The 26,832-nt window shown below is 41.6% G+C and overlaps 1 long non-coding RNA gene across 3 annotated transcripts in view; it reads right to left on the bottom strand.

The window, feature by feature from the left end:
- Positions 1-304: 304 nt before the first annotated feature.
- The window catches only part of LOC103566740 (uncharacterized), a 40,282-nt gene continuing 13,754 nt past the window's right edge, over positions 305-26,832 (bottom strand). Inside the window, exons 2-5 of one of the 3 annotated variants that reach the window (XR_011528364.1) lie at positions 7,424-7,726; positions 7,019-7,095; positions 5,990-6,238; positions 305-3,053 (exon numbers count right to left, since the gene is read on the bottom strand). This is a non-coding gene — a long non-coding RNA (uncharacterized lncRNA). Of the gene's footprint in view, positions 3,910-4,557; positions 6,239-7,018; positions 7,096-7,423; positions 7,727-26,832 lie in introns of those variants that run through there. The other 2 variants (XR_011528366.1, XR_011528365.1) reach the window with 2 other exon arrangements.

Genomic DNA, 26,832 nt, shown 5'->3' with positions numbered 1-26,832 from the left:
CCTACTTCTGAACATCAGAGTGAGGATCCAGGATATAACTCATGTGAAATGTAATGTGTGTCAAGGTGTTGTACAAATGTCACCTTTATTAATGAACTTGTTAATTGCTATAGCTTGTTATTTTCAGGGGAAATGAGATAATGGAAGTTGGGCAAGTGACGTATAGAAAAGATACAGGCATACATGATTGTGTATGTATTCTGAAAAGTCTAAGAGGGTAGATGCCAAATTGTTTACTGTGGTGGAGCTTTCATATTGACTTCTATATTTGTGGATTGTTTGGATTATTTTTACAACAAGAATGTATTTTTATAATATCTTTATTTCAATAAATTCCTCTAAAAACAACAATCCTTGTGCTAAAAAGAAGTTCTTTCAAAAGCTGTGATTTGGTCAAATTGAATCCATTTTAACACATCTTATGCCAACCTCCCACCCCACCCCCAATATGTTATCAGATCACGTGAAAAACAGCCCCTATTAACCCACTTCTCTTTAAATTCTTTAGCTTAATATTTAGTTGTTATTGGTTTTGGTTAGATACCTGCATATAAGAATGGAATATCTCTTTTGAAAGAAAAATGATTGATTTTCACATGCTAATTATCAAGATTTGTAAGCAAAAAGATTCCAATTTGAGCAGAGAATCAGTAGTTTCCTCAAGTCAGAAGCACAACATCTCAGAAATTAAAAGTTTCCCATAAAAATTTAAAAATAAAAAAAATTACCTTTTAGGGAAATTAAAATAGGTAATTTCACTTGGTGGCCAGTCTTCGTCTGGCTCTTTTGCTAGTTGGACTTGCTCCTCTCATCTTAGAAAGCAGTCACATGTTTATAGCTCTGTCCTCAGACCAACCTTCTCTCTAACAGACTCTTCTCTGGAAATCCTCTATTCTTCTATTCCCCCTGCATTTAGTATCATCTCTTTGCATATAATTTCCCAATATTTTTCTCTAGTGCCGGCCACACTTTTCATTTCTATAAGGCTTTTCAATTATCAGCTCAATTTGGGTTCAATGCTAGTATCTCCACCCAAACATGCTCAAAGCCAAATTACTCTTTTTTTTGTATGCTGTAATTCTCCCCAGTCAACCAGGGCTGGCCAAGACTGCCATTTTATCTTTAACCTCTCCCTTCTCTGGGTCTCTCTTCCCCACAATCTTTTGCTTAGATTTTTATCACATCCTTTGCTTCTTCCCATGTCTATTCCCACCTCCCTGGTTCAGGCTCTTGCTTTCAGAAAAAGCAGCGTGAGGGAAGAGAGACAAGCAATGGGAGGTCAGAGAAGCTCTCACAATGGCACTAGCATGTGACTCAGAACTTGAAAGATATTCTCCTTAAGTGGAAAAAGTTATTCCAAAATAATGGAACAGCATCCATAGAGGCACCCCAGGCATAGAAATGCCTGGCATCATTAAAGAAAGACAAGGAAGCTGGTGGGGCTTTTCAGGTTGGGGACGTATAGATATTCTCAGTGATTAGGCTAGACAGGTATGTTCATTCCTGGAAGACTTTGAATTTCATTCTGTAAGCGGTGGAAAAATACAGACTTGTGTGGCAAGAAAATCTGTCGTAAGACTATGATAGCTAAAGGAACAAATCCTGCAAATATTAATTTGTGGCAATAGGAATTGATACACAACATATACTGCTCTTAGAATCAATTGTTTTAGTGACAAGTTGCTTGTGGGAGCAGGAAAGGTGAGAGATGACACTGAGTTTGGTAGCCTGGAGGTTTAAAAGCATGATTAACCTTGAAGAGGAACACAAATTAAGCTTTGTGTTTGTGAATGACAGTAGAGTTTAGTTTTAGGCATGCAGAGTGTGATGTGTCAGTGGGATATACAGGTGGAGGTGTCCAAAACACACTATTACCTCGGAGAGGATGATCTCCTAGGAAACCTATTCCCAGCTCCCTGTTGGCTTTTATTTATATATTCCATCAACACAAAGACCAGCTGTCTAGCCCTGAACCCATCATGATCGCCTCACCACAAACCACCTTCACCTCCCCACTACTCCGTTTTGGTCAATGGTATTTTCATTTCCCAAACTCCTTGTCTACCACCTATGGGTTGTTTCTAATTCCTCTCTCTCCTTGGATGCTTGTATTTACTTAGGCACCAAATCTTATTGATTTTTCCTTTCCAGTGTCTCTCACTCCACATATCTTCTGCTTATTCTAACTCTGCTGCCTAATTCTGGTCCTTATTTTTTATAGCTTAATAACCATCTTCTAATGGATTCCTGCCTCCTGTCTGCCCCCTAACAACCCATTCTGTCTACCACAATAAGGTTAATCTTCCTAAAACCCTAAATTGATCCTGTCACTTCCTTTCTCACAAACTTCCATTGACTTTCTGTCATCAACAAGAAAAAGTTCAAATTCCTTAATATTATAAAATTCATAATATATCTACTCTAGCATTCTCTCTAGCCAAACTGATCTATTTAGCATCTGGGAACCTACTTTTCTCTCTCCCAGTCTTGCTTCATTGCCTGAAATTTTAGTGGAGTATGTGGAGGATAAAAGATGAGTTTACAGAAATCCCTTAAAATGTAAGAAGAGAGGGGCTTTGTATCTTGGCAAAGTCTCAGATGGGACTCCATTGAACACACTTGGCTAACCTGCCATACTAGGGGGCTCCAATTACAGACCTAAAGTCTAGGGAAGGAAAGGAAAAGAGGAAAGAAGAGGAAATGAGGAAAGGGAAGGAAGAGGATATAAAAGAAAGAGAGGCATAGGAGTTAGCCCAGAATGACACAAACATCAGAGTTCTAAATAACAGTAACTTCAAAGTGATTATCCTCTCGTCTCTGTGCTTCTTAGGGGCAGAAACCAAGTCTTGATCCTCTTTGTCTCCCAGCACCCAGCACAAAGGCTGGCACATAGATGGTGCTCAGTAAACAATTCTTAAATGAATTGTCAGCAATTGACTTGTCTTCTTCAATGAAAAGTTCTCAGTTCCTTCATTATCCTCTCAGTTGTATTTTGCAATCATGAAGATTTCCTTTGCCCTCTGCGTGCCTTTTCCAAGATGTCCAGAACAATACTGAGGAACAAAACACAGCACTCAAAAAAGAGTTTTTATAATATAGTATGTAATGGGAAATTGATTCACCCCAAGATATTCTTATTTTTTCAGCCCATTTCCAGAGTCATTCTTGACTTTCTGTCTCATTTCCAGCTTGTGAGCAACTTTAACCATTAACTCTTTCCAGCAACAATCATTCATTGTTAGTCACTGCCCTTGCTATGCTGGTGTATGTTTTTTCTCTTAATAAACAGATTACTCTCTGCTAGTTGCTAATGAAGTTCATTCTTTTTGCCTCCACCTCTTCTCCATCTTGCCAGACCATTTGGAATTCTAATCCTGTCCTGGATGCTAGCCTTCCTAACTGACGATGGGTGTCATCTGCTAACAGCATGTATCATCTGTCAGCTTTAGGAGCTTATTTTCTGTTTTATCCATGTAAATCATTGATGAAATATTAAAGAATCATTCCCAGAATGGAGTCCTGTGGAATACAATTTCTAATATCCCTGAGTTTGTCACGAGCGCCATCGATAACGAACTCGTTGGGAGACTACCAACCACAGAGCCACATTCCCCCGGTGTGTTGATTGAGTGTAGTCTTGGGGAAGATAATCAAAAGTCTTTCCGGGGCCAAATAGCTATGGAAAAGTTTAAAGGGAAATCTAACAAACTGACTGTCCACTTTTCTGCTGGGCACTATACTTATGTTAATTGAATTAATCCTTCCGTAACTCTATAAGGTAGTATAGTATAGTGGTTAACACTATAGATCCTAAGGGTGGACTGCCTGAGGTTGAATTTTTACTCCATCACTTTCTAGCCATCTGATCTTGGCAAGATACTGAAATTCTCTGTTCTTTAGTTTTATCATCTGAAAAATAAGGAGAATAGAAGTCATCTCAGAGGATTGTTTTGAGGATTCCGTTGCATGTAAAACACTTAAATGGTGCCTGGCACAAAATGAATCTTCTACAAATCTTAGCTATTATTTTTATCCCGTATTAAAATTGAGGAAACTAGGGCTGGTGTGTATTGGAGCCAAAATTTGAGATCCAGTGGTGTCTGATTCCAATTCTTAAGCTCCTCTACTCTGCTGTGCAGACTTTAAAATTTATATCCCATATATTTCCAAAGGAGACTTCAGATGAAAATAGCCAGAGCAATCAGATGCATTAGATTACAGAGAAACTTCATAATTTAAGCCAATATTTTGGTGAGGAGGTATTTACATTTGATTAAAATTTTTTCAAAAACAAGTTATATTATAGGGGAAAAAAATCAACCTAAATTTAAAATAAAAATCATAGAACCTTAGGTCTGAAAAACTATAGGGATCATATAGTTTAAACTACTAGCTAATAAGAGACTCTTCGGGAATTTTTTTTTCTTTTTACCTTTTCTTTTTTTCTAATTACATAAGTGGTAAGTGCTCAAAGTAGAAAACTTGGAAAACCTTGAAAGGCCCAGAAGAGGAAGATCACCCATAATTCAAACACTAATGATAATCACAATGAACGAGTTCATGTACACACTCTTTAGTGTTATTTTTCCATACACAAATCTTCTCTACAAATGGTATCAATGTATATGCTCTTTTAGTTGCCTGCTTTTTTCCACTTAGTAGTAGATTATAAGCATTTCCCATCTCATTATTTTACTGATTTTTAACATCTGTAAAATCTGTAAAAAGTAAATCATACGAGAGTACCATAAATAATTTAGCTAATCCCCTATTGTTGGACATTTAGGTTGATTCTATTTTTCTTTCCTACTATTATAAATAAGACTGTTATGAAGAGCCTTGTATTATGTTGTTGCATAATTCCCTCATTATGCACAAATCCTTTTTATCCTTAACAGATGGTTAGCCAGCCTCTGTTTGATCACTTCCAGTAACAGGGAGCTCACTTCTTTGCCAGACAGCTCATTCCATTTATGGATAACTCTAATTGTTAGAAAGTTCTTTATTTTTAACCCAAATCTGTTCCCCTTAACTTACACTCATTGATTCTAGTTTTGCAGTCTGGAATTACCCAAAGCAATCTTTCCTTTTTGTACTTGGCAGCCCATCAAATACTTGAAGAAGGCCATAATGAAACTCCCTATGTATTCTCTTCCTCAAGCTAAATATCCATGCTTATGAGTCTTATGATAAAAAAAGGATGAGGAATTGGTAGCAGTAGGGGGTTCCTCATGAAAGATATAAATTTGGTAACATCATATTTCCCTTTTTGCTTTGGCCTCCTGGAAGCTCAGAGCCTAATTGGTTGCCCCATCTTTAGAACAGTATAACCTTATCACCTGCATACATGTGCACTATCTTTTCCCTTGGGTCTAATCATCCTACTTTGCCTATGTTTTTCCTGGCTATTATTTTTTCTTAAAAATTTTTTTTACTGACGTATATCTCTGTAAGCTCTGTACCTCTATGGTACAAGATATATTATAATCAAATAAGTTTCTCTATTTCCTTTAGCAATCCTTCGTATGAAATTAGTTGATCATTTTTGTTTCCTCGCACCATTTTAGTTTATATGCATGTCTTTTACTCCCGAAAGTGGTCAAAACAATAGAATAGTTTTAATTACCCATCCTTTTTCTCTGGCAGAGAAGCTTAATGCGAGGAGAGGATAGAAAACATAATCTCAATCCTCCCGCATCATGAATAGTTTCTATCAAATTGTCACAATCCCCTCTGTCATCCAGCAGCACTACTTCTGGTCTTGAAATTAGAGTGCATAGCTCCCCAGCCCTCAGGTCAAAGATTAACATGCATGTGACACTGCAGGTTGACAGACCTTTCCACACCCAGGAGAGGATGGTAATCCTCCCCACAGCACCTCTGAAAGGATGGTACTATTGTCCTCATTTTACCCTAAGGGAACGGAGGCACAGAGAGGTGAGACTTGAACCCAGGTCCTCTCACTCTGAATCTGAGAGTCCATCCTTACCCCTAAATGCACAGACTTCAGAAGCGTCTGGACTGAGCCAGGCCACAAGGATGCCACTACGGTTGGACGAGAGGCAGGCGACTCTGCATGTTCCTCCTTTCATTCGGGAATCCAGCTCTGATTATCCTCTTCCCACAGAGAGAAGCGTGGTGGCTGCCAGTTGCATATGGCTTGACGAAGATAGGAGAGGACATAAAGGCGGCCCCCCTCCTCCCTGTGCTCCCGGATGAGAATCAAGCAGATTGTTTCCTATTTGGAGGAAGTAGATGTGAGAAACCTAAGGCAGCAGGCAAACCTCGAATGGGTGAGAATAAAAAATACTCCCCCGACCCCCTTGCGAGGTTCTGCCTAGAGGAGCCAGGTATGAAGGCACCGGAGCTATCTGTGGGCCAGAGAGCTAGAATGTTTCTGCCCCAGGAGCTTCCTTCCTAAATATCCCCTCCTGAAGAGAGGCTGCGATTGCCTTCGGCCTCCCTGGAAGACCTCCGCTGCTGGCAGGCTGGCCTGGTGTAACAGCTCAGAGTTGAAACCCTCTTAAAAATAGCTCTGCTCCCTTCTGGGTTTAGCAACTCACACTTGAAAAGCTCTTTATTCTTTATAATGAATAGAGAGCAGGGACTTTTCATTGAAAAAGAAGAGCTATAACACAAAATAAAGGCAGACTGAGGGTAGTTATTCTTTTGAAGCGGTGGACAGAGAGAGCTTCGGCACTCAGCTTTCACAGGTATCGGCCCTTTCCTTGCATTATTCCTGGAATAGAGATGTGGAGAGGCTTTTGAGAAGCTCTTGCTGTCAAAAGCACGTGTGTGGCGGGCAGGATTTTAGGTGACAGCACTAGCTAGAGACCAGCAGAGCAGCCTGAAGTTGAAATTTCAATCTAATTAATTAACTGAAGAAGCAAAAGACCTGAAAGAAAGGCTTAACTCTTTGCTCTCCAGACCTCTATGGCTCGTGCTCATACCCTGGAAGGACGGAGAAGGGCTGGAAATAGAGGGATGGGAGCTGGGAGTTCGGGAAGCTGATGCCTACCTTGACGGGAAAAATCACTGTGAGGTGTGTGCTGGGGAGTCTTGTCCGTCAGAGAGGCCAGATTCCTCAACTGATGTCTTTTCCAGAAAGAAAAAGGAATTCAGATGGAGAAATGAGGTAAAACTCTTAGTCTACAATGTCAAGCCTTGTTTCAAAGTAATGCATTTTCCTTAAATCAAATCAAATGCAACTCTCGGGATCCCACTGAGCCCGTGAGAAAATCAATCTCAGCTATTATTTAGATCTCCTCCTCTACTCCAGATATTAGCATTTAGTGGGCATATGTGTTGCATGGGAAATGAGGGTAAGAAATCTGAATTAGACAGGGTCATTGAAGCTAGTTATTAGGCAAAAAATCCCTCCAAAAAACAGTGTCTTCAGATGAGAAGTTTATTTCCTACTCACACAAAGCCCAGTGTGGATGTTCCAGGGCAGGAAGTCATCCGGGCAGCTCTCCTCAAGAGGCAACTCAGGTGTCCATGCTCCTTCCATCACGGGCTCTTCCGGTCAACCTCTTGAGCTTTGAATCCTTTGCTTGCTGCCGCTCAGACCAGAAAGGGATTGGAGGTGGCAATGGAGAGAGCTTGAGGACATCTTTAAGGCCAGGCCTAAAAGTAGTGTATATTACTTCAGCCTCCATTCCATAGCCAGACTCAGTCACTTGGCTCCACTTAGTTGCAAGGGGGCTGGCGGAGAAATAGAGTTGACCTGTGGGAAGGAGAGGCGAAATAGATATTGATGAAACTTAGCAGCCTCTACCAAAGTCCCTCATCTTCAGGTCACATGGTTTTTTCTGTTATTCTCTCTGTCGACCCCACACGGTCCATAGAAGCCTGGTGCTCTCTGTTGCAGTGGCATTCACTGAGGCTGGAAGACATACTCTCTGGTCTTGCCACTTCTCCTGGTAAGGCGCATCATGGACCCATCAAATTCTAACCCTTCTCTGTCTGGGGAAAATCTCTTTTTCTCTCCTTGTCTCTGATCTTCGTCTAGAACTCCTAATATAACCTTTTCAACATACTCAGCCTTTCACAGAAGATAAGATGCAAAGTTACCTTAAACAGCTTCAGCTTCAGCCAACCAGTGGCCCAAACACCTTCTTGGAAGGAAGGTTGGAGACAAATACAGAGAGCACAATACCAATCAGTATTTCAATAAATCATCATGCCACCAAAATGCATGAGCCTCCTGGATGCATGAGACAAAATGCATGTGTCCTGTCATGAGACATTGGACTCAAGACCTTCACAAACTACCAACTTTAAGAAGGCCATCTTCTCTTTTAGATCTGTTTTACTTTCATTGCAATAATATGAGATAGCTTTTTTTTTCAGCATCATTTTCAGAAAGATGGAGAAGTTATAATCACTGTGATGGAAAAAAGAGTCAGAATACACAGTTGAGATGGGGATGTTGAGCAGTTGACGAGGCTGTCAATAGCTAGGCAAGCTGATGCCACCTTCCATTATGAGAGTGGGCCAGAGCCAAATGCCTCAGCAAGATAACAAATTGTTACTGACCCTGGATCTCTGAATCTCTCATAGATAGTTTTAAACTTGGAATGACAATTACCATAGTTTGTTTTAATTTTCCAAGAGACAAGATTTGGTAAGAGTTCACCTGGTGGTTTTTATGAGTTCAAGTCTCTGAACCTTGGGACGTACATTCCATGGACTGGAGGAAATTCAAGTGCCATTCAACAGCCACAGAAATCTCAGAGGCATTCTGGCTCACGGGAGTAGCTTCAAAGACAAGATATGGAGAAGGAGTCTGATTTTCAGAAAAGAGAATTACGGAAACCATAAATGGGTGACTTGAAAGCTGATTTGTTTTAATATTCATCCAGATTTTACTAATCAACAGATAATTTATAACTTTTTAAAAGATCATAATAATTGCTATGGACTGAAATGTATGTTGAAACCCTAACACTCAATGTGATAGTCTTTGGAAATGGAGGCTTTCGGTGGTAGTTAGGTCATGAAAGTGCAGCCATCACGATGGGATTAGTGTCCTTATAAGAAGAGACACCGAGAGCTTGCTTCCTCTATCTCTCTCTCCCTCTCTCTCATCCTGGCACCGTGATCTCAGACTTTCAGCCTCCAAAACTGTGAGAAACAAATTTCTGTTGCTTAAGCCACCCAGTCTATGGTAATTCGTTACAGAGCCCGAACTGAGACAACAATCATTTCAAATTATGATGAGTTCACTCAAAATAAGTCATACCTTTTGCCTTCTTAGTTGGGCTAATAAGTTGTCAGATTAGGAGGAATATCATAGACCTACTTTAATCTTGATTATGTTGAAGCCCTCAAAAGTAATATATTTTGATGGATTTGAAGCTGTTGAACAATCAAATGTAGAGTGTTGCTTAAGATTGAGTTTTAGGAACAGTCAATTCCTAATAAATTGCTCTTACCTGTCTAAATTCTGAAGCAATGGCTAAATAAACGCAGGTGTCAACCCCATGGAGAAAAAACCCTCAGCTTTGTTTTCAGTAATACTGATGGGAGAACTTGGCTGGTTATGTGCCCACAATCTGTCCTCTAATATTTCCTAATATTCCAACCCTCACACAGTTTAACTTCCCAATCCAGTCATGGGCATGGCTGGACCACTGCGGGCCTCCCCCTAGGGGGCAGCTCAGCGCTTGGTGGAGGAGGAGAGCTTGTGTGTCCTGAGCAGAAGCAACTTCAAAGAACTCAGAGAGGACTCAGTCAGGCACTTTCAGTGGCTTCTCCAAAATTCACCATTTACCAAGCATGGTTGGAGGGAATGGACTAGAAGTGGTAGAAGTTATGATCCTGACATTTCTGGAAAAGCAGAAGTTCTCATTCTACCAGCCAAGTTAGGAACGCATGGAGAGGGATGAAGTGGTTACTTCTGGCAAACAATGAGGAAACCTAGAGGCACTCCTCTCGTCCTGCTGCTGTTTCAGTCAACATTTTGCTATTTGATTCATATGAAGATATAGAAGGAATGTATATATTTTTAAGTTCACATAAAATAGGAAGAATCGCTGACATGACAAGTGAAAGGACCACAACTAAAAATTATCTCAAGTGACTGCAACCTAGGCTGGAATCTCCTAGAGACAACTGAATAGCAATAAATATCAAGGCCTTTATTTAGGTTAAAAAATTTTAAAAGAAAACTCCATACACAATGCAAATGTTCAGATACAGGGTGGAGACAGACAGTTTTGACATCAATTTATATAAAAATGTTCTAGGGGTTTTAGTTCATCTGAACTTAATGTGACAACTATTATGTGTCTGCTAAAAATGTTAATGCAGTCTCCAGCTGCATTTGTTCAACAAATGATTGCATAGAGTGTACTCGATGGCAGGTACTGTGTTGGGTCCTGGGAGTTGATGGCATCACAGTGTGTGGAAAGATCTGTCCAGTGAAAGGCACACACTTAAAGAGAAGCATTAATGAATTAAAATGGAGCATTAGTGGGTACAGACTTAGTCCTATTTCTTCAGGTTTCCATGAGGCAACTTCTACTGACTCATGGGAACAATATTTGAGTATTTTATTGGTAGGAATTATTTTACCTGGAAATGTAGAAACACTGACATAACTAGCTTAAACAATAAAGAAATTTAGTGTCTTTTGTAATAAGAAATAATCCAAAAGTAGAGCAAACATGTTACAACTGGAGCCGGGGATCTATTTCTCTGCTCTTCGATCTCATCTGGCCTGTAGGCAGAGGCTGCTTCTTCAGACTGGCCCTCTTGTGGTTAGAAGTTGGCTACCATCAGTCCTGGGACAGAATGCTTCCTCGTTAGAAAATCTCTCCTCCAACTATTGAACACAAGTTCTCACCTTCAGTCTAATTAGGCTAGTTTGTATCATGTACCCATCCCTGGTCCAACAGCAGGCTCTGAAATAATGCCATGCATGGATTGGCTTAAGCCTAAATTCTGGAACCAACCACTTGCAAGGGGATTGGACTTACTATGATTGACTTGACTTGAGGATAAGGTCAGCTTCCTGAGACGCTGGGCAACATAGAAGAGGGGGCTTTTGTAAACAACATCAGGGTTCTGTTTGAAAGGAGGAAGATAGTGGGAATGGATGCTAAATAGAGGACCAGAGGAGAAGGAAGCTCTTATTGGATGGGTAAGTTTAAAAGAAGAAAAGCTAGGCAGCTTTTCTTTCTCTTTTTCAGGAAAACTTGTCCTCTCCTAGGAGTGGTTCCTTTCTTTATATGGTAGTAGCTGTAACTCTTACGCTCAAAACCTTGTGTAGTAGTGTAGATTCAATTATCCTGCTTCTCTTTATCTGACTGTGTCAGATAAATTCAAGTAGGTGGGGGTTAGTAGGAAGGCTGATTGTGGTCAAGGTCCATGTTCTCCTCTCTAATCTACGTTTATTGGAAGTAAGGCTGACCTATTGATCTTCATCTGTTGGATCCTGTGTCTATTTCTAATTAATTCATAGCCAATGGGAAGCATAATTATCACCCCTAAAAACCTCAACAAGTGTGCCCTAAGGAGCAAGCCAGAATCTAGAGGATTCTAAGGACTCTCTCACACAAAGAAAATCTAGAGCTCAATATTGAGACATTCAGCTGCCCTCAGATATCTAGATATATCAGACACTCAGAAATTTCAAAGGGTAAGAATTTTCATAGGCAGAGCTATGGAGAAAGCTGCTGTGCTAGTAATGAGAACCTTGTCATTGGAAGTATCCACACACAGACTGGGTGGCAATCTTTCAAGTATGCTTTAAAATGGAATTCTGCACATTTGGGAAGTTAAACACAGTCATTTCTATAGTATAATTCAACTTTTAGTTCTCTGGAGTCCTGTTTTGTAGATATGTTAGACCTGTGGTTTTCAAAGTGTGGTCCCTGGAGCAGCATCAGCACCTGGGGAGTTGTTAGAAATGCAGATTATCAGGTCCCACCCTAGACCTCCTGTTATAGATTGAATTGTGTCCCGCCAAAAAAATACATTGAAGTCTTAATCCCCAGTACACCAGAATGTAACACAGGGTCATTGCAGATGTAATTACATAAGTTAAGATGAGGTCATACGGGAGTAGGGTGGGCCCTTAATGCAATATGACTGGTGTCCTTATAAGAGGAGACAGACACAGAGACACCAGATACATGAGAGGAGAACGCCACATGATGATGGAGGCAGAGACTGGACTTGTGCAGCTTCAAGTTAAGAATCACCAAAGATGGCCAGCAAACCACCAGAAGCTAGGAAGAGGGAACGAAAGATGCTTCTCTACCTAAGGAAGATTTCAGAGGGAGCGTGGCCCTGCCAACACCTTGATTTCAGACTTCTAGCCTCCAGAACTGAGAGAGAGAATAAATTTCTCTTATTTTAAACCACCCATTCTGTGGTAATTTGTTATGGCAGCCCTGGAAAACTAATACACCTACTGAATCAGGAACTCTCATATTGATTCCCACCACGCTATGTTTAATAAGCCTTCCTGATGATTCCAGTGTATACTAAAATTTGAGAACCACTGATTTTTCTTCTAGAGCTGGACCAAGCCTCTCACTTTGACATGCATGTGAACAAATTAAGGATTTTGTTAAAATGCAGATTCTGATGCAGCAGATCTGCGATATGGCCTGAGATCCTGCATTTCCAATAAGCTTCCATGTGACACCATACCACTGGTCCAAGGAACAGGCTTTGAGTAGCAAGGATCTAGATCAGTACTGTCCTGTAGAACATTCTATAATGATGGAAATGCTCTGTGTCTGTGCTGCCCAATAAGAAAGTCACTAGCCACATGCAGCTAACATCCTGAGTGAACATCCATGTCAGTCTTCCTCTATTTTGTATGTGGGATACCTCCGCAGCATGGCTAATGAGTGGAGTAGGTCTGCGTCTGAGATCTGAACCCACAAATCCGGGCCAGCGAAGCAGAGTGCTTAGAACTTTAACCACTCAGCCATGGGCCAGCTCCCTAAATTTTATTTAATTTTAATTGACTTAAATTTGTGTAGCCACATGTATTAGTGCAAGTTATCATCTCCTTGTTCCAAGACTTAAATGCCATGTTTTGCAAGGCTCTCAACTTTTATTCTTTTGAATTTTCCATAATTTAGTAGCCAGGACTGGTGCTGGTGTGCCCTATGCAAGCCTATGTGTGCTCAATAGTATATTGGGAGCCACCAGAGAGCAAAAAATAAGTAGATTACAGAATCTTTGCCCTTAAGGAACTTCCTGTGTAGAAATGACTCTCATTGTTTCTACCAGTTTCTGCCAAGCCTGAAAGTGTTAGTTCAATGTTAAAGGGGGAAAAATTAAGCAATAATTAGAAGAGATGATGCTTGGCAGAGGCTTTTTTATCTCAAGGCTACCAGATTTTGTTCATGGAATTTGAGAACATGAGTGATTTGCATATGTTGCATAAATTTGCATCTTGTATTCAAGAAACCCGACTCCAAGTCTATGAAGTACAATTTAATTAATTAGTGGAACCTACTAGCGTTGTATTCAGAACAGAATTCAGGGCATAATGCACATGAAATAGCTAGCTGTTGACAACAATTTGGAAGATTCCAGACCAGGTCAGGAGACATCAAAAAAGGAGAAGAAGAGGTTCACAACTAAGGGGAAGCGGAGTTATCAGGGGCTTTGTTATCATCCTGACCTCAGCCTTTATACACCTCGAGCCTTTGTGTATGGGACTGTTTATTTTCCACAAGTTCACTGGGTCAGACGAAGTTCCACCAGGGAATGGAATTAGGCCTTTTGTGCCAGCTAGTGTCTGTTTCCTTGTCTTCGGCATACCCCACCCCTCTTGTCTTGCTTCTTTGCCTATGAGGGGATTCTGCGTGGGTGTTAGCAGATAGTTTTAAAGAGAAAAGATAGAGTGAAAGAGAGGATGGTAGGCCTTGGGGATAGAAAGTTAAATAACACAAGATCCTTGCCATGAAGGAGCTCAACACTGCAGCAGGGGAGATGGCCATCTGAGGGATCACTGTGTATAAAAAGAAATGATGAAGGCATGTCCTAGGAAGAGGAGGGTCCAGAGAAGACAGAGACAAACTCTGCTCATGTGGGGTCGTGGATTCCAGGCAGAGAACAGCATGTGCAGAAACAGAATGGTGTGTTTAGCCAACTGTGAGCATCACTAAATGCAAAGGGGAGGAGGAGGTCAGGGAGAGGTACAAAATCCAGACCAGCCTATAAAGGCTTTGCTAACTTGTTTCAAGAGCAAGGGGAACGTCACTTAAATAGGGCACTTTAGTCCACTGTACTTATGAAAACATACCAGAAATCCAAATAGAGAGGCTAGAAGATCTTTCTCCTAGGAACAAAGTCATCACCTCCTAGCGTCTCCTGACCTATGCTTGCTGTAAATCGGCTCTTAACATTTCCTAGACATGCCCCTTTCTGGGAGAACCGGAATTCTTTTATGACCCAAGTTGACTAGAAACAAGCACCCATACAATATAAGCTCTGTTTGCTGCCCTACCCAAGTACAGCCCTTGCCTGCTGGGCGGCCTATAGCGTCAGTTAGACAGAGCTGAAGGGTCATCCGGAAATGATCACGATAACCACCTGAAGATTCCCCTCAGATGATCCCACCTCTTCTTTGTGTTGGTATTTACTCCCTCTTCCTTTTGGAACCTCAGAATCAAATATGGCACCTGAGGCAGCCCCAGAGATACTGTAGATTCATCTGGTTGCCCCAGTGGCCAAATCTGAGAGCCGCAGATTTCCCTCTTGCTGCTGACCCAGCAGGAAGGAGCAAGGATAGACTAAGTCAAGTGCCTCCCCCTGCCTCGCCCATGTAACTCTCCTCTCTGGGAGGACTGGCTTCCGTATCTCATTGGTTTACTAAATATTTTAGAAAACCGCAACGCAAAGCATAGAGTGTAAAATAACTAACACTCATGTACCTGCTCCTCAGTTTAAGAAACAAACATTTCAAGATCAGTTGAAGTCTTTGTGTATCCCTCTCTAACCACATTCCTTTCCTTCCTCTCAAGAAGTAATCACTATCCTGAGTGTGGTGTTTATCATACTGAATACTTGTCTCTATATGGTTACTATGGTATACTGTGTCGTTTTGTTTTGTTTTATTTTGCTCTGCTTTTTCTTCCCAAATCCCCCCAGTACATAGTTGTATATTTTAGTTGTGGGTCCTTCTAGTTGTGGTATGTGGGATGCTGCCTCAGCATGGCCTAATGAGCGGTGCCACGTCTGCACCCAGGATCCAAACCGGCGAAGCCCTGGGCCGCCAAAGCGGGAGCGCACAAACTTAACCACTCAGCCACGGGGTGGGCCCCTACTGTGTTGTTTTATATATTTTAATATTTATAAAAATACTATCCAATGGCATTCTGGTAATGTTTAACAACTGACTCTCCAATGAGGAAAAACGGAGACCTGCTGTAAAGCATCTGCCAATTTCCATGGTGTCCCCACCGTGGTCAATTTCAAGCTACCACGTGATGTCAGTGATCAAGGAATTGGGAAGAGATGAGTCCAATAGGTGGGAGCCAGCTCCAGCATGACACTGATGTGTTATATTGCTCTATACGTCCTTTGGTAACTTGACTTTTTTGTTGTTCAACATTACTATACTTGAGATTTATTCATGTTGTTACACGTATTTCTAGGATTTTTCACTTCTACTACTGTATAGGGTTAATTGTATGAATTGCTAAAATTTATTTTTCCTTTTGACTGACATTTAGGTTTCTCCAATTATCTTAAAAATAATGCTGGGGCTGGCTCCTGGTGTAGTGGTTAAGTTTGCGCACTCTGCTTCAGTGGCCCAGGGTGCATGCGTTTAGACCCTGGGCATGGACCTACACACTACTCATTAACCCATGCTGTGGAGGCATCCCACATAGAAAACAGAGGAAGACTGGCATGGATGTTAGCTCAGCAACAATCTTCCTCAAGCAAAAAGCAGAATATTGGCAATGGATGTTAGCTCAGGGCCAATCTTCCTCACCAAAAAAAACATGCTGAAAAATCATTTTTGAAAGCACTTCCTGGTGCACTGGTGCAAAGACTCCAAATCTCAAAGTGGAATTGCCGGGTACCTGACTAGATTTTGCCAGATTTTTCTCCTAAGTAGCTGTAATGACTTATCCTTCCAATAGCAGTGTATAAGAGTCTCATTATATCATTTTCTACTGCTCTCAGTTTTGACAGATGTCATGAACTGAATTGTGTTCCCCTAAAATTCATATGTGAAGCCCCAATCCCCAGTTGACTATATTTGGAGATGGAGCCTTTAAGAACGAAAATAAGCTTATAAGGGTGAGTCCCTAATCTGATAGAACTGGTGTTTTCATAAGAAGAGGAAGAGACACCAGAGCTCGCTCTCCCCCCGTGCACAGAGGACAGGCCTTGTGAAGACTCAGCGAGAAGGTGGCCACTACAATCCAGAGAGCTCTCCCCAGAACCCAGGTTTGCTGGCACCTTGATCATGGACTTCTAGCTGACACAACTGTGAGAAAACAAATGTCTGTAGTTTCAACTCCTCACTCTGTGGTATTTTGTGAAGGCAGCCCAAGCTGACTAATACAACAGACTTTAATCGTCGCCTTTGAACAGATGCAGTTTTCCTTTATTTTGTTTTGAGAAACTCTTTGTTTCCTCCTATCAAACCTCAACTCTTATGTAGTTTGAAGAAACTCCCAAAATGACTCCTTCGTTAATAATCCATCTATTCGCTTATTCCCAGCTTACCCCTCTGCTCCACTCAGGCAGATTTTCTCAGATTCCTCAGACGTACCATACTTGTTCTCATCTCTGGACCTTGCCCAGAATACGCTGCCTTCTTCCCCAAGCATGGCCAAGTCCTACCCATTTTTTATTACACAATTTGAACCCCACACTCTAAGAGGTAGGACTCTTGGTTCAAATGGAGGAAACTCCAAACCAAACTCCTGTAGGTGCAAAATAAAAATCTGCTTTCAGGAAGAACAGAAGGGATGCAGGGACCCAAACAGCGCTGTTAGGTCCCTCTTCCGCTGTCCAGTCCCCACCTTCCCCTGCCTTGAACTGATTCCTTTTACAGATATCCTTCTCCTGGACTGAAGGGGCTGATACCAGGCCACAGAAAGCTCCAAACTTACATCATCCCCTCTTATGCATAACCCACAAGAAAAACCTTTTCTCTCTCCCCCTCTATTTATAATATGTCGGGTGAGATTTTCCATTGGCCTGATTTGGATCAAGTGCCATTCCTTTGTTCAATCCTTCTGGCTAGCGGGATGGGCTACTGTATTGCCACGGCTGGGGCATATGCCCACACCTGTAGCCAGAGAGTTGCTCCAGAGGAGGTTTGCATTGTGTTATAATCACACGGTATTGTGGCTGACAAACCCGCTAAAACCACGTGGAAGGTAGAAGGTCAAATCTCCTCAAGATGGATCTTGATAAACACAAACAAAGGAGTCTACCGCAGGCCTGCTCCATAAAGCCACGCCTATTTCTCTACCCTCATCCCTCCTCTCCACTTCTGAACTGATACTGTATCTATAGTATCTATCACTTAATTATCAAATATCTTGTGTTTCATGCTAAAGTATATTCTTGTTAAAGCTAGGGATCATGTCTTCACTTTCTGTGTATCCTTTGTAGCCCCTAACAGAGAACCGAGCGTGTATGAAGCATCCGATAAACACTCATTGATTCTTAGAATCTGTAGCCTGCTATTTCTAATGGGAGCTAGTCTTTTAAACCCGTTCCTACTGACTTCAAACAGTAGTTTTAACTCAGATTAGAGTTTTGAAATTATAGTGAGATTCCGGAGATAATAACTGCCAAAAATGTGTATAGTGTGTTGCAATTTAGAAAATACTCTCACATTCTGTGATCCTTACAACTGGATAGAAGGCAGGTGCTTGTCCCCATTTTATAGACAAAGAAACTGAGGCTCAGTGTGGTTAAGTGTCTTGCCCGAAACAGACTGGCTGTCAAGTGGCAGAAACAGATTGGCCACATTCTGACTGGGCTTTGGGAGCAAAGCTTTCTATCACAGCTCCTCACAAGGGCTGAGTGCTGGAGGAGGTGTGATGAGGAACTCCTCTGGAAACGGCACCCTGGGGGGCTGCCCTTGAGAGCTCTGATCGCCTCTCCATCATGTGGAGGGTCCGTGAATGGATCAGTGTATGGAAGCTCTACCTACATTTGGGCACTCACCGCCTGGAACATGTGTTTGAAGCCTGGAACCAAAGCATCTCTGTGGCCCCGGACATTACTGAGGAGAGATGCAGCCCACATTTAAATGCCAGATGATAGAAGCAAGTGGCCAAGCAGTGCAGGCTTTTTTGCCAAGTTGGAATGGGAGCAAGTGTGACTAAGCCAAAGGGACTAGAGGTGGAAACAATTCATGTCTGGTTGGAACCAAGCACTGTGTTGGCGATAACACTTCCAGAACAAGCAAGGGTGACCCTAAACCCGTGTTCCAAGGAGCCCTGTAAAGGAATGAGCTGCACGCACTTCTGTTATTTAACAGAAATTCACCAATGGGGCCCATCCTTTAACCTCAGAGCAAGAACAGAAATGTCGGCAGTGTCATCGCAGGCCCCCTCTGCCTGCTGCTAGCCCTGCAGAAGCTTGTAAAGGCAGAACTTCAGGGCCCAGACATCTTGTTTCTGTTGCTTTTGCCAAAGAGTTGCTCCAGAGGAGGTTTGCATTGTGTTATAATCACATGGTTTGCAAAATGATAGTTAAGAGTCTGTTAGCATTTCCACCCCAAACCTCATATTTCAGCTGCTCACAGTGACTCAAATATAAGAATTCTCTTTAGGCTGAAATTTGGCACACAGGGTCTCAGGCCCAGCTGGGGAGCAATTTCAACCTTTTTTGGGACCGGATTTCAATAACATCCATTTGGCTGTTTTTGAATAACAGCAGAAGCACAACAGAAGAGAAGTTAGCATTTTTATAGCAAAATGTTGCCATTATGTGACTCAAAAACTGGTATTGGCGTGGGGGTTGGGGGTACCCACCCTAGCTACTCTCAATAAACCCTGGCAGGTGATTAGGCTTTGAGTGGACTAAGCACGCAAACTATTTTCTTAAATCTTTATTGAAAACCCAACCGCTAGTCTGTTGTTGAGAACAGAGGAAAGATTTTGTTTAATAACATATTGTGTTTTTGAAAAGCTAAGTTGACTCAGGAACAATGACACATACCAGTGGATATTGAATTTCTACTACACCCACTCCTTGGTACAATTGGGGCAGTGGCAAATTGTAGGATGCAACTGAGTTCCCAAATGTAAAGGCAAAAAATTATGAGGGGGCAGGGGACAGGGAGAGGAAGGCAGCACCAGGATTGCAAAGCAAGGAGGAATATTGCTGATGATCGAAGATCAGGGACCCAAGATCTGGTCCTTCCTTCTGGAAGGAAGAAGACATCAGAACTCAGATATTCTTTTCCACCTCCCTGCTCACTAATAACGACTCATCGAATTAAAAATGACAGATTCCAAAAAAGCAAAATGATACCAAACATTTTTTAAGGAAATATTTTAGAGAAAATAAAGGCATAGAGTATAATCTAACACATACCCATGTACCCACCACTCGGTATACGAAATAAACGTTGCAAATACAATTGAAGTTGCCTCTGTGTATTTATCAGCTTTTTTGATGATTTCCTTGCTTCTTAAATGAAGGTTTATTATTGTTCTCTTCATAGAGGATGCTATGTCTCCAGTTTGTATTTCATCAATATAATTATCCATGATTCCTCTTCCTTTTCCTTCTACATTATTGAAGTTTATCTAAATTCTGTTTAAATTTGTGCTTTTTTTCCCAGAATTTCCTGGGTTCCACCACTGAACGGTAGTCCTGCATCAAGGTCAAGAACTTGAGATTCAAAGCACCTTTCTTGGTTAAAGTCAAAGGAAAACAATTCTCCTCACCCTCTGCCAAAATGATGCCCTAACAAACCTTAAGAACTTTCTGGCTGCTCCATTGTAGGAACTGATGCCCAGAGCCTTGAAATTCCAGTCTTCATCTGCTTCCTGCCACATCAAACTGCCTCTCCTGCAGTTCAGGAAAATTGCCTTTTGACATGGCCATCAGCCCCACCCTTTCTGTACTGATCAACACCTTTGCAAATAGAAACCTTGACTTACAGGCACCTTGATTCTGTGTGAGCTACCTCAGGTTCTCGCCTGACCTTTTAACCATGACCTTGGGAAGAGCTTCTAACCAGACTATAAGTAAACTGGTCAATTCTAAGACTTGGAGATACATTGATCCAAGAATTCCCAATGCAGCAGGCTGTAGAAGTCATGGTCATTCCCTCTCTGGAAGCCATGGCTCACCTGTTCCTGCCTCATAGACCCCTAATTCTGTTCAGGCGTCAGGGAACCACACGTATGCGGGAGGCTAGACCCCTCTCAGCACAAGGGCAAGAAGCAGCACTTTTACACCAGGTGGGCGTCTGGGCCCATGATTCCCTCATTTGTAGTTGCATGACTTTAGGTAAATTACTAAAACTGTGTGTCTCAGTTTGATTCCTCTTGTCAGAGATCGTTAGAGCTGACGTGCTGGGTTTGGCGGAGTTTAGAAAAAACAATAAAACTAGGAACTTGCTAATGTTGTTGAATCAGTGAATTAACCAACCATGGAACATAAGCTCCCTGAAGGCAGGGATTTTTATCTGCTTTATCACTCAAACATCCCCACCATCTATGGCAGTGCCTGGTACATGGTAGGTGCTCAGTAAATGTTGGTTGAATTGACTTGTCTTGAATCTCAGGCTCACCAAATTTCAGGTACGACTTCTTGTTATAAGAGATAATAAATATCCCCTTACTTGTTGCCAAAAGCATCTTGATACACAGATATCATTTGTCTAGTCAGTACCATCCTTTCCTAGAAACAGTCCCCTCACACCTATACAAACATGGTTATGATGGGAGCTAAGTTAATACAGTGTGGTTCTATGGCCACAGTTAATTCATTCAGAGTTGGGTACCTGCCTGGGCATAGTTCTTCCCCAGAAATTTGGAATTCCACTAGGACATTCAAGCTCAATCTTGCTGCTTTTTGAAATGGAAGAAATGTGAACTTGTAGCCTGTTGGCAGTTGTATTTCCTGTATGTTCTCATGAGCCCCACAAAGAGGTTAGCAATCAGCAAGAAGAAAGAGTGAAACAGATTGCTGGAGAAACAAAGGCAAAAGATGGACGAGAATGTTCATGGTATTTAAGCATGGTTCCAGTTGTTTTTGAGGCCCACCCACATCCCAGTACTTGGGATCTGGGAAGCACATGAATTTTCTTATAATAAAGTCTTCTTTTTTCCTTAGGCTATTTTGAGTTGGGATCCTGCTAATTGCAGAGAAAAGATCCTAAGAGTTTTTCGTTTAATTATAGCTATGAATTCTGAGCAAACTACACCTTACTTCCTATAACTTACATGCACCCATGAAAAGTAAAAACTTCATATAAAGGAGAAACACTGAAGGACAAATATAATCCAAACATAACCATAAATCTCTGGAAACTCACACCAAGAACAAAGCCTATGAGGCCAATTGTCTCAAGTCTTCCTTTAATGCATCCTTTACAACCCTTCCAACCCAACCCTCTCTCTTTGTCCATACAAACATAGTGACCAATCTGAGGTTCTTCAAGGTTTACAGTGCTGTGCTCCACTACTGTCCCTTGGTTTTTCCATGTGGCACCCTCCATACCTGGGAACTATTCTATTTTAGCTGTCCACTACTTTAAAAACTTCTTTTTTGAGTTGGCTTCAAATAACTTTATGATTTTGCTTGTATTTTTCTTTGTGGTTTCAACGTACAATTCCAAGAACTAACTATCTCTATCAACCTGAAACTTTGCTGGATTCCATGTCGATAATTTTTTACTGGACCACAGGGGCCATCTGGTCAAAGGCCATGACTCTCTTTGCCATTTGTGCAGCTGCCTGCACATCTGTACGTTCTGATGCACCCCTTTACTATTGCCTGCTTTCCATTGCATGTTGTCAAAGGCCTGGGGACTGCATCTGTCTGAATTTTGTTTGTAGGGCTCTGAGCATCAAGCAGTGTGTGGCTTAGAACACAGAAAACATTAGTCTCAGCAAACTAGATTCATGAAGAGTCATGATGAATGGAAATGATGAGACATTTGAGCCTAGGAACAGGAACTGGATTCTGTATTCACCTCCTGGCTAAAAATGGTTATTTTAAATGTTCCCACACTGACCTACCTAATCAGTTTTTCTAGCTGAGACCTGTTTACATGGTGGTTATTTCCTTGGAAGTACTTGTTATTTAGTTGATTTAGTTGTTAAATATTAAGAGTTTTTATATTGGCTCTTTAGAATTGATCACCCTACATTCTTTAACTTGTATTCCCCTATACTCTCTCTCTTTTTCTCCCCCCCACCCCCGCCCCTGCCTACATACACACACACACACACACAGACATAGACACACACAGAGGTGTTCATTTGAAAACTCAGGCCTTAAGGCTGGATCTATACTTGGCCAGCATCTTCAAGGTCACTGGTGTTACTTCTTGCCTCTGCTGTGTGGGAGCCAAAGAGAGTGACTCATCAGGGTGAATAATGCCTCTGTAATACTACCAGATTGTGTTTGTCTCCACTTCAAAGCTCTTAGTTTTAATAGAATAGTATTTCTCCATCCCGCCCACCCAAACAGCAGTCTGGAGGGCTGAAAGGCAACAGTTAGATGAACAGTAGCACCACTTCTGTAGGATAGACTATGCCCCACCCCAACCGTGTCCCCCCAAAAACCGAGCAGCACCCCTTATGGAACTTCTCAGGCCAAATTCTAGTCAGGCTTTGTTGACTAGAGATCATCTCTCATCACCTCTTTTTCTCTTCTTTTCTTTCTTTCTCTTTCTTTCCTCCCTCCCCGCCTCCTTCTCTCCTTCTTTTCTCTCATTTCTTTTCTTTTTCTTCCTTTCTTTTCACCTCACCTAGAATTATCCTTTCTTGATGGGTCTTCAGCCCCTTGCTGTCATTTCAGCCCTTTATTTTCTTTTCCATCCAAAAAAAGAGTTTGTGACTTTGAGTTTGTCATAAGAAGAAAGAAAAATAGAAAGAAAGAAAGAAGGAAGGAAGGAAAGAAGGAAAAAACAAAGAAAGAGTAAACAAGAAAGTCTTTACACTCTGGAATCTATTCCCATTTCCACAGCACCCTCTTGACTCCTTCTGCAAGGACTCTATTTTAGAAATCACGTGTCTTTGGTGGAACTATGGCACAGAGTGGCCATGATGGAAGGAATAATGGCAGAACTACCATTATTGAGCCCTTAACCATGGTGCCAGGTGCATTATACACGTATTTCATTAAATCCTTACAACTGAAGTAAGGCTTGTTATCTTATTTACATGTGAGTAATGTGAGGTCCAGAGATATTAAATAACTTGCCCAAGGTCACAGCCAGGAAGGAGAAAGGTGGAAAATATCTAACTCTACCTGGTGCCAAGATCCATGCTTTTTTTGCTCAGCTGTTTGATTGAGAGGGGAGATATTAACCAGTCTAGAATTCCTAGTTTTTCTATGCCCTCCCTTTCTTTTTTTTTGAGGAAAATTAGACCTGAGCTAACATCTGTGCCCATCTTCCTCTGTTTTATATGTGGGATGCCACCACAGCATGGCTTGATAAGCGGTGTGTAGGTCTGTGGCTGGGATCCAAACCGGTGAACCCCGGGCCGCCTAAGCAGAGGACACAAACTTAACTGCTACGTCACTGGGCCAGCCCCCATGCCCTCCCTTTCTTGATGCCCATTTGTGGAATAACATGAAAGAGTATAATTTTCTTTGATCATTCCCAAGTCATTTCAGCCCAAAGCACCTCCTCATTGTTGCTGATGGTATTTAGGCATATCTTTCCTACACTAGTGAACGATATATTTTAGACATTTTGCCAGTCCTCATTCATGTCCTACATGTGCTAATCAAAGTTCCTCTAGACCTAAGGTAATGATGTAATCAATCATCCAAACTGGGATACTTTTGATAAGGAAAAGGAGTGCTATTAACAAGTATTCTGGGCAACCTAGGCTGCCCCAGGCACAGTGGGATGTATGGCCACTCTCTTAGGATAAACTATAACCAAGTTAATGTCTCCTATGGACAAAGAGAGTATGGATAGTCCAGGCTTATCTAAACACTATGCAAAACAAGAGAACAGAGGTTGGGAGGGAGGAGAAGCTGGAACTACCAGCCCCAGACATCTGTCTCACAAGCAATTGCTGCATTTCTGGGTCTGGCTGTGTGTGGTGGGACACAGAAGGTAGCTGGAAATGACTTAAAATTAGAATTATCATTGTCCCTATTTCTTAAAGAAGGGTTTTGCAAACTTCAGTGTGCTTGAGAATTACCACTGTTTTTATTTAAAGTGAGGATCCCTGAACTCCGTACCTTAGAGATGTTGAAAATATAGTCTGAGGTGGGCCCGGTAAGCTGCATTTTAACACCCTCCCATAGGGATTTTGATCTAGGCAATTTATGAACTACCCTGGGAAGGGAAACAATGTTCTGTGATGCAAAGTCTTTGCTTCCTTTCTCCACAAAGGCAGGCGCAACTTCAGAGGATGTTCCTGCCGGACAACTGTTGACAACAGGAAGACTTGTTCACAGATATTGTTGGTATGACCTGAATCATCCTTCAAATCAAATAATTTAAACCATGTTAACTTTATAATTACTTTCAACACAGATTCTCAGTATCTTTACATTGAATTCAAAGAAAAGAGAGAACAACATTTTCTATGCTTTCTGATAATCACAGTAATAATAGTTGCCATATATTGAGCAATGCTCTTGTGCCAGGCATTTACATATATATGTTACTTTGAATATAAAAACCCTCAAAATAAGTCATGTTAGCTCTGTTTTATAAAAGATGGACCCCAGGCTCAGAGAAGTTAGGGGACTTGCCCGAGATCTCACAGCTGGTAACTGGCAGAGCTGCCATTTGAAAACAGGTCAGCTCCCTCACCATTGAAATATTTAGTGAACTCACAAGCACCCTATGAGTACGGGAAAATACTTATTGGAAGCCCACATCATGCAGGTAAGCTAGTATGACCTTTCTAGTAGAATAATTCCTAGACAGAGTAGAGACCTGAATGGTGACTTGGAGAAATGCTGAGGCATTTCTTTGGTATAAAAAGGCAGGATAAAGCTGATTATTAGTTAACGTTTGGGAAACCTGGGGGTACAGCTAACCATTTTCCAGGCTGGCCTTTGGATTTATTTCTTTTTTGTTGGCTGTGCTGCTGCTACGCTCTTTATTCATATTTTCAAGGAAACACAAGTAAAGCGACTGTTCTCTAATTGCGCTCCCTTCCTGCAGCCTGCCTGCTTCTTCTGAGTACCACGGGCTGGTTCCATACGCAGCACGTCGTGTGGAAGGACTGGTGGCAGCTGCAAGTTGGTGTGTGACACATTGAGTAGTCATATTTCTCTTCTCTGTGGCCCTCCAAAGCCCTTTCCAACATAACTTTTCCCCATCTGTTCTCGTTTGCACTGCATAATAGGGGACAGGTTTTGGAACTTGGGATTCAAAAAAAACATTAAGAGAAAATAAAAATGAGATGGAATTTGAGTAGAAAGAAACTCACTGGCTTCCCCCGCCCCTCAGTTACTGGGATCATTACCAGAGTATTAAATCGATCAAGTCTTCACTCTAGTCTAGTTGATTCTCTTTATGTGGTAGTGGGGAGATGGGAGAGCATTTAAAAATCTCCTTAAGCTGTCTGCACAGCAATAAGATAGACAGCGCGGCCAAGTCATTAGCAAATAGAGTTGCCCGATACCTGAGTTAAAGTTTTTCCACGTTTGCTTAGAATCTCTAATAAGTTACGTTAATTGCCTCATGCCTCAGGTTCCTTCTCTACAAAATGGAATGCGTGATGTGAATTTTAGAATACTTAGAGGATTTTCCAAAGTGCCGTGAGCCCACCTCTGTGCGTGCGATGAATGATTTTGGAAATGACACGAACATCTTTAAATTTGAAAAGTAATAAGTTTCTTCTCATATATATTAGGAAAAAGACTGCAAGTGGCACAATATACTCATGATTTCATAGATATTTTTTCATAGGATGAGGCTAAACTAGGCATGTAAGTTTAAAAAGTGAACAGATTTAAAGAATATTCAGTAAATAATAAAAGTGAATATGTGAAAACAAAAACAGAAGTACGAGAATGGCGGCTTAGAATACAACTATAGCAGAGCAGTGGTTCTTTTATTCTTTCTTCACATTTTTTTTCAAGTTTTCTTATGGGCCTTAGTTTCCCAATGTTGAATGAATCATAATCCTTGGGTCACAGAACACTATCATCATCAGTCTAGCAGCGGCTTACAATCCTTTTGAGATCACAGCCTTCTTTGAGAATCTGATGAAAGTTACAGAGATTCCCCAGAAAAATGTATATTCCCACATACAAACTAACTTCTGCATATAATTTCTGGGTTTTCAGGACCACTTGGAGTCCACCTGTGGACTGCTGGAGATTTCTGGTGCATCAATTCAAGGTTGTGTCCACATGCTCGGCAACCGCATTCTCTGCTTTCTTAAACTCCTAGGTCAGCAAGTGAGCCTTTAAGCCTCACTTTCTATCTTTCTGCAAGGAATGCCATCTTCTCTTACTGCCTACGCAGGGCAAAACTGCCCCCCCAGCTCCCCCACCCCCACCTGCAATCTCTTCCCTCTCCCTTTTTTTGTTTAATCAGAAACACTACCAGAAAGGTTTGCAGTTGGGACCTGTTGAAGTTTGCCCAGCTCACTTCCTTTTCTCTTGGGATCTGTTCCTCCCCACGCCACTAATGTGGTACCTGTAAGAGCTGACACT

Source organism: Equus przewalskii, chromosome 17, assembly GCF_037783145.1.
Source record: "Equus przewalskii isolate Varuska chromosome 17, EquPr2, whole genome shotgun sequence".
Lineage (NCBI taxonomy): Eukaryota > Metazoa > Chordata > Mammalia > Perissodactyla > Equidae > Equus > Equus przewalskii.
The sequence above is the reverse complement of the archived record's forward strand: the minus strand, read 5'-3'. Positions and strand labels throughout refer to the sequence as shown.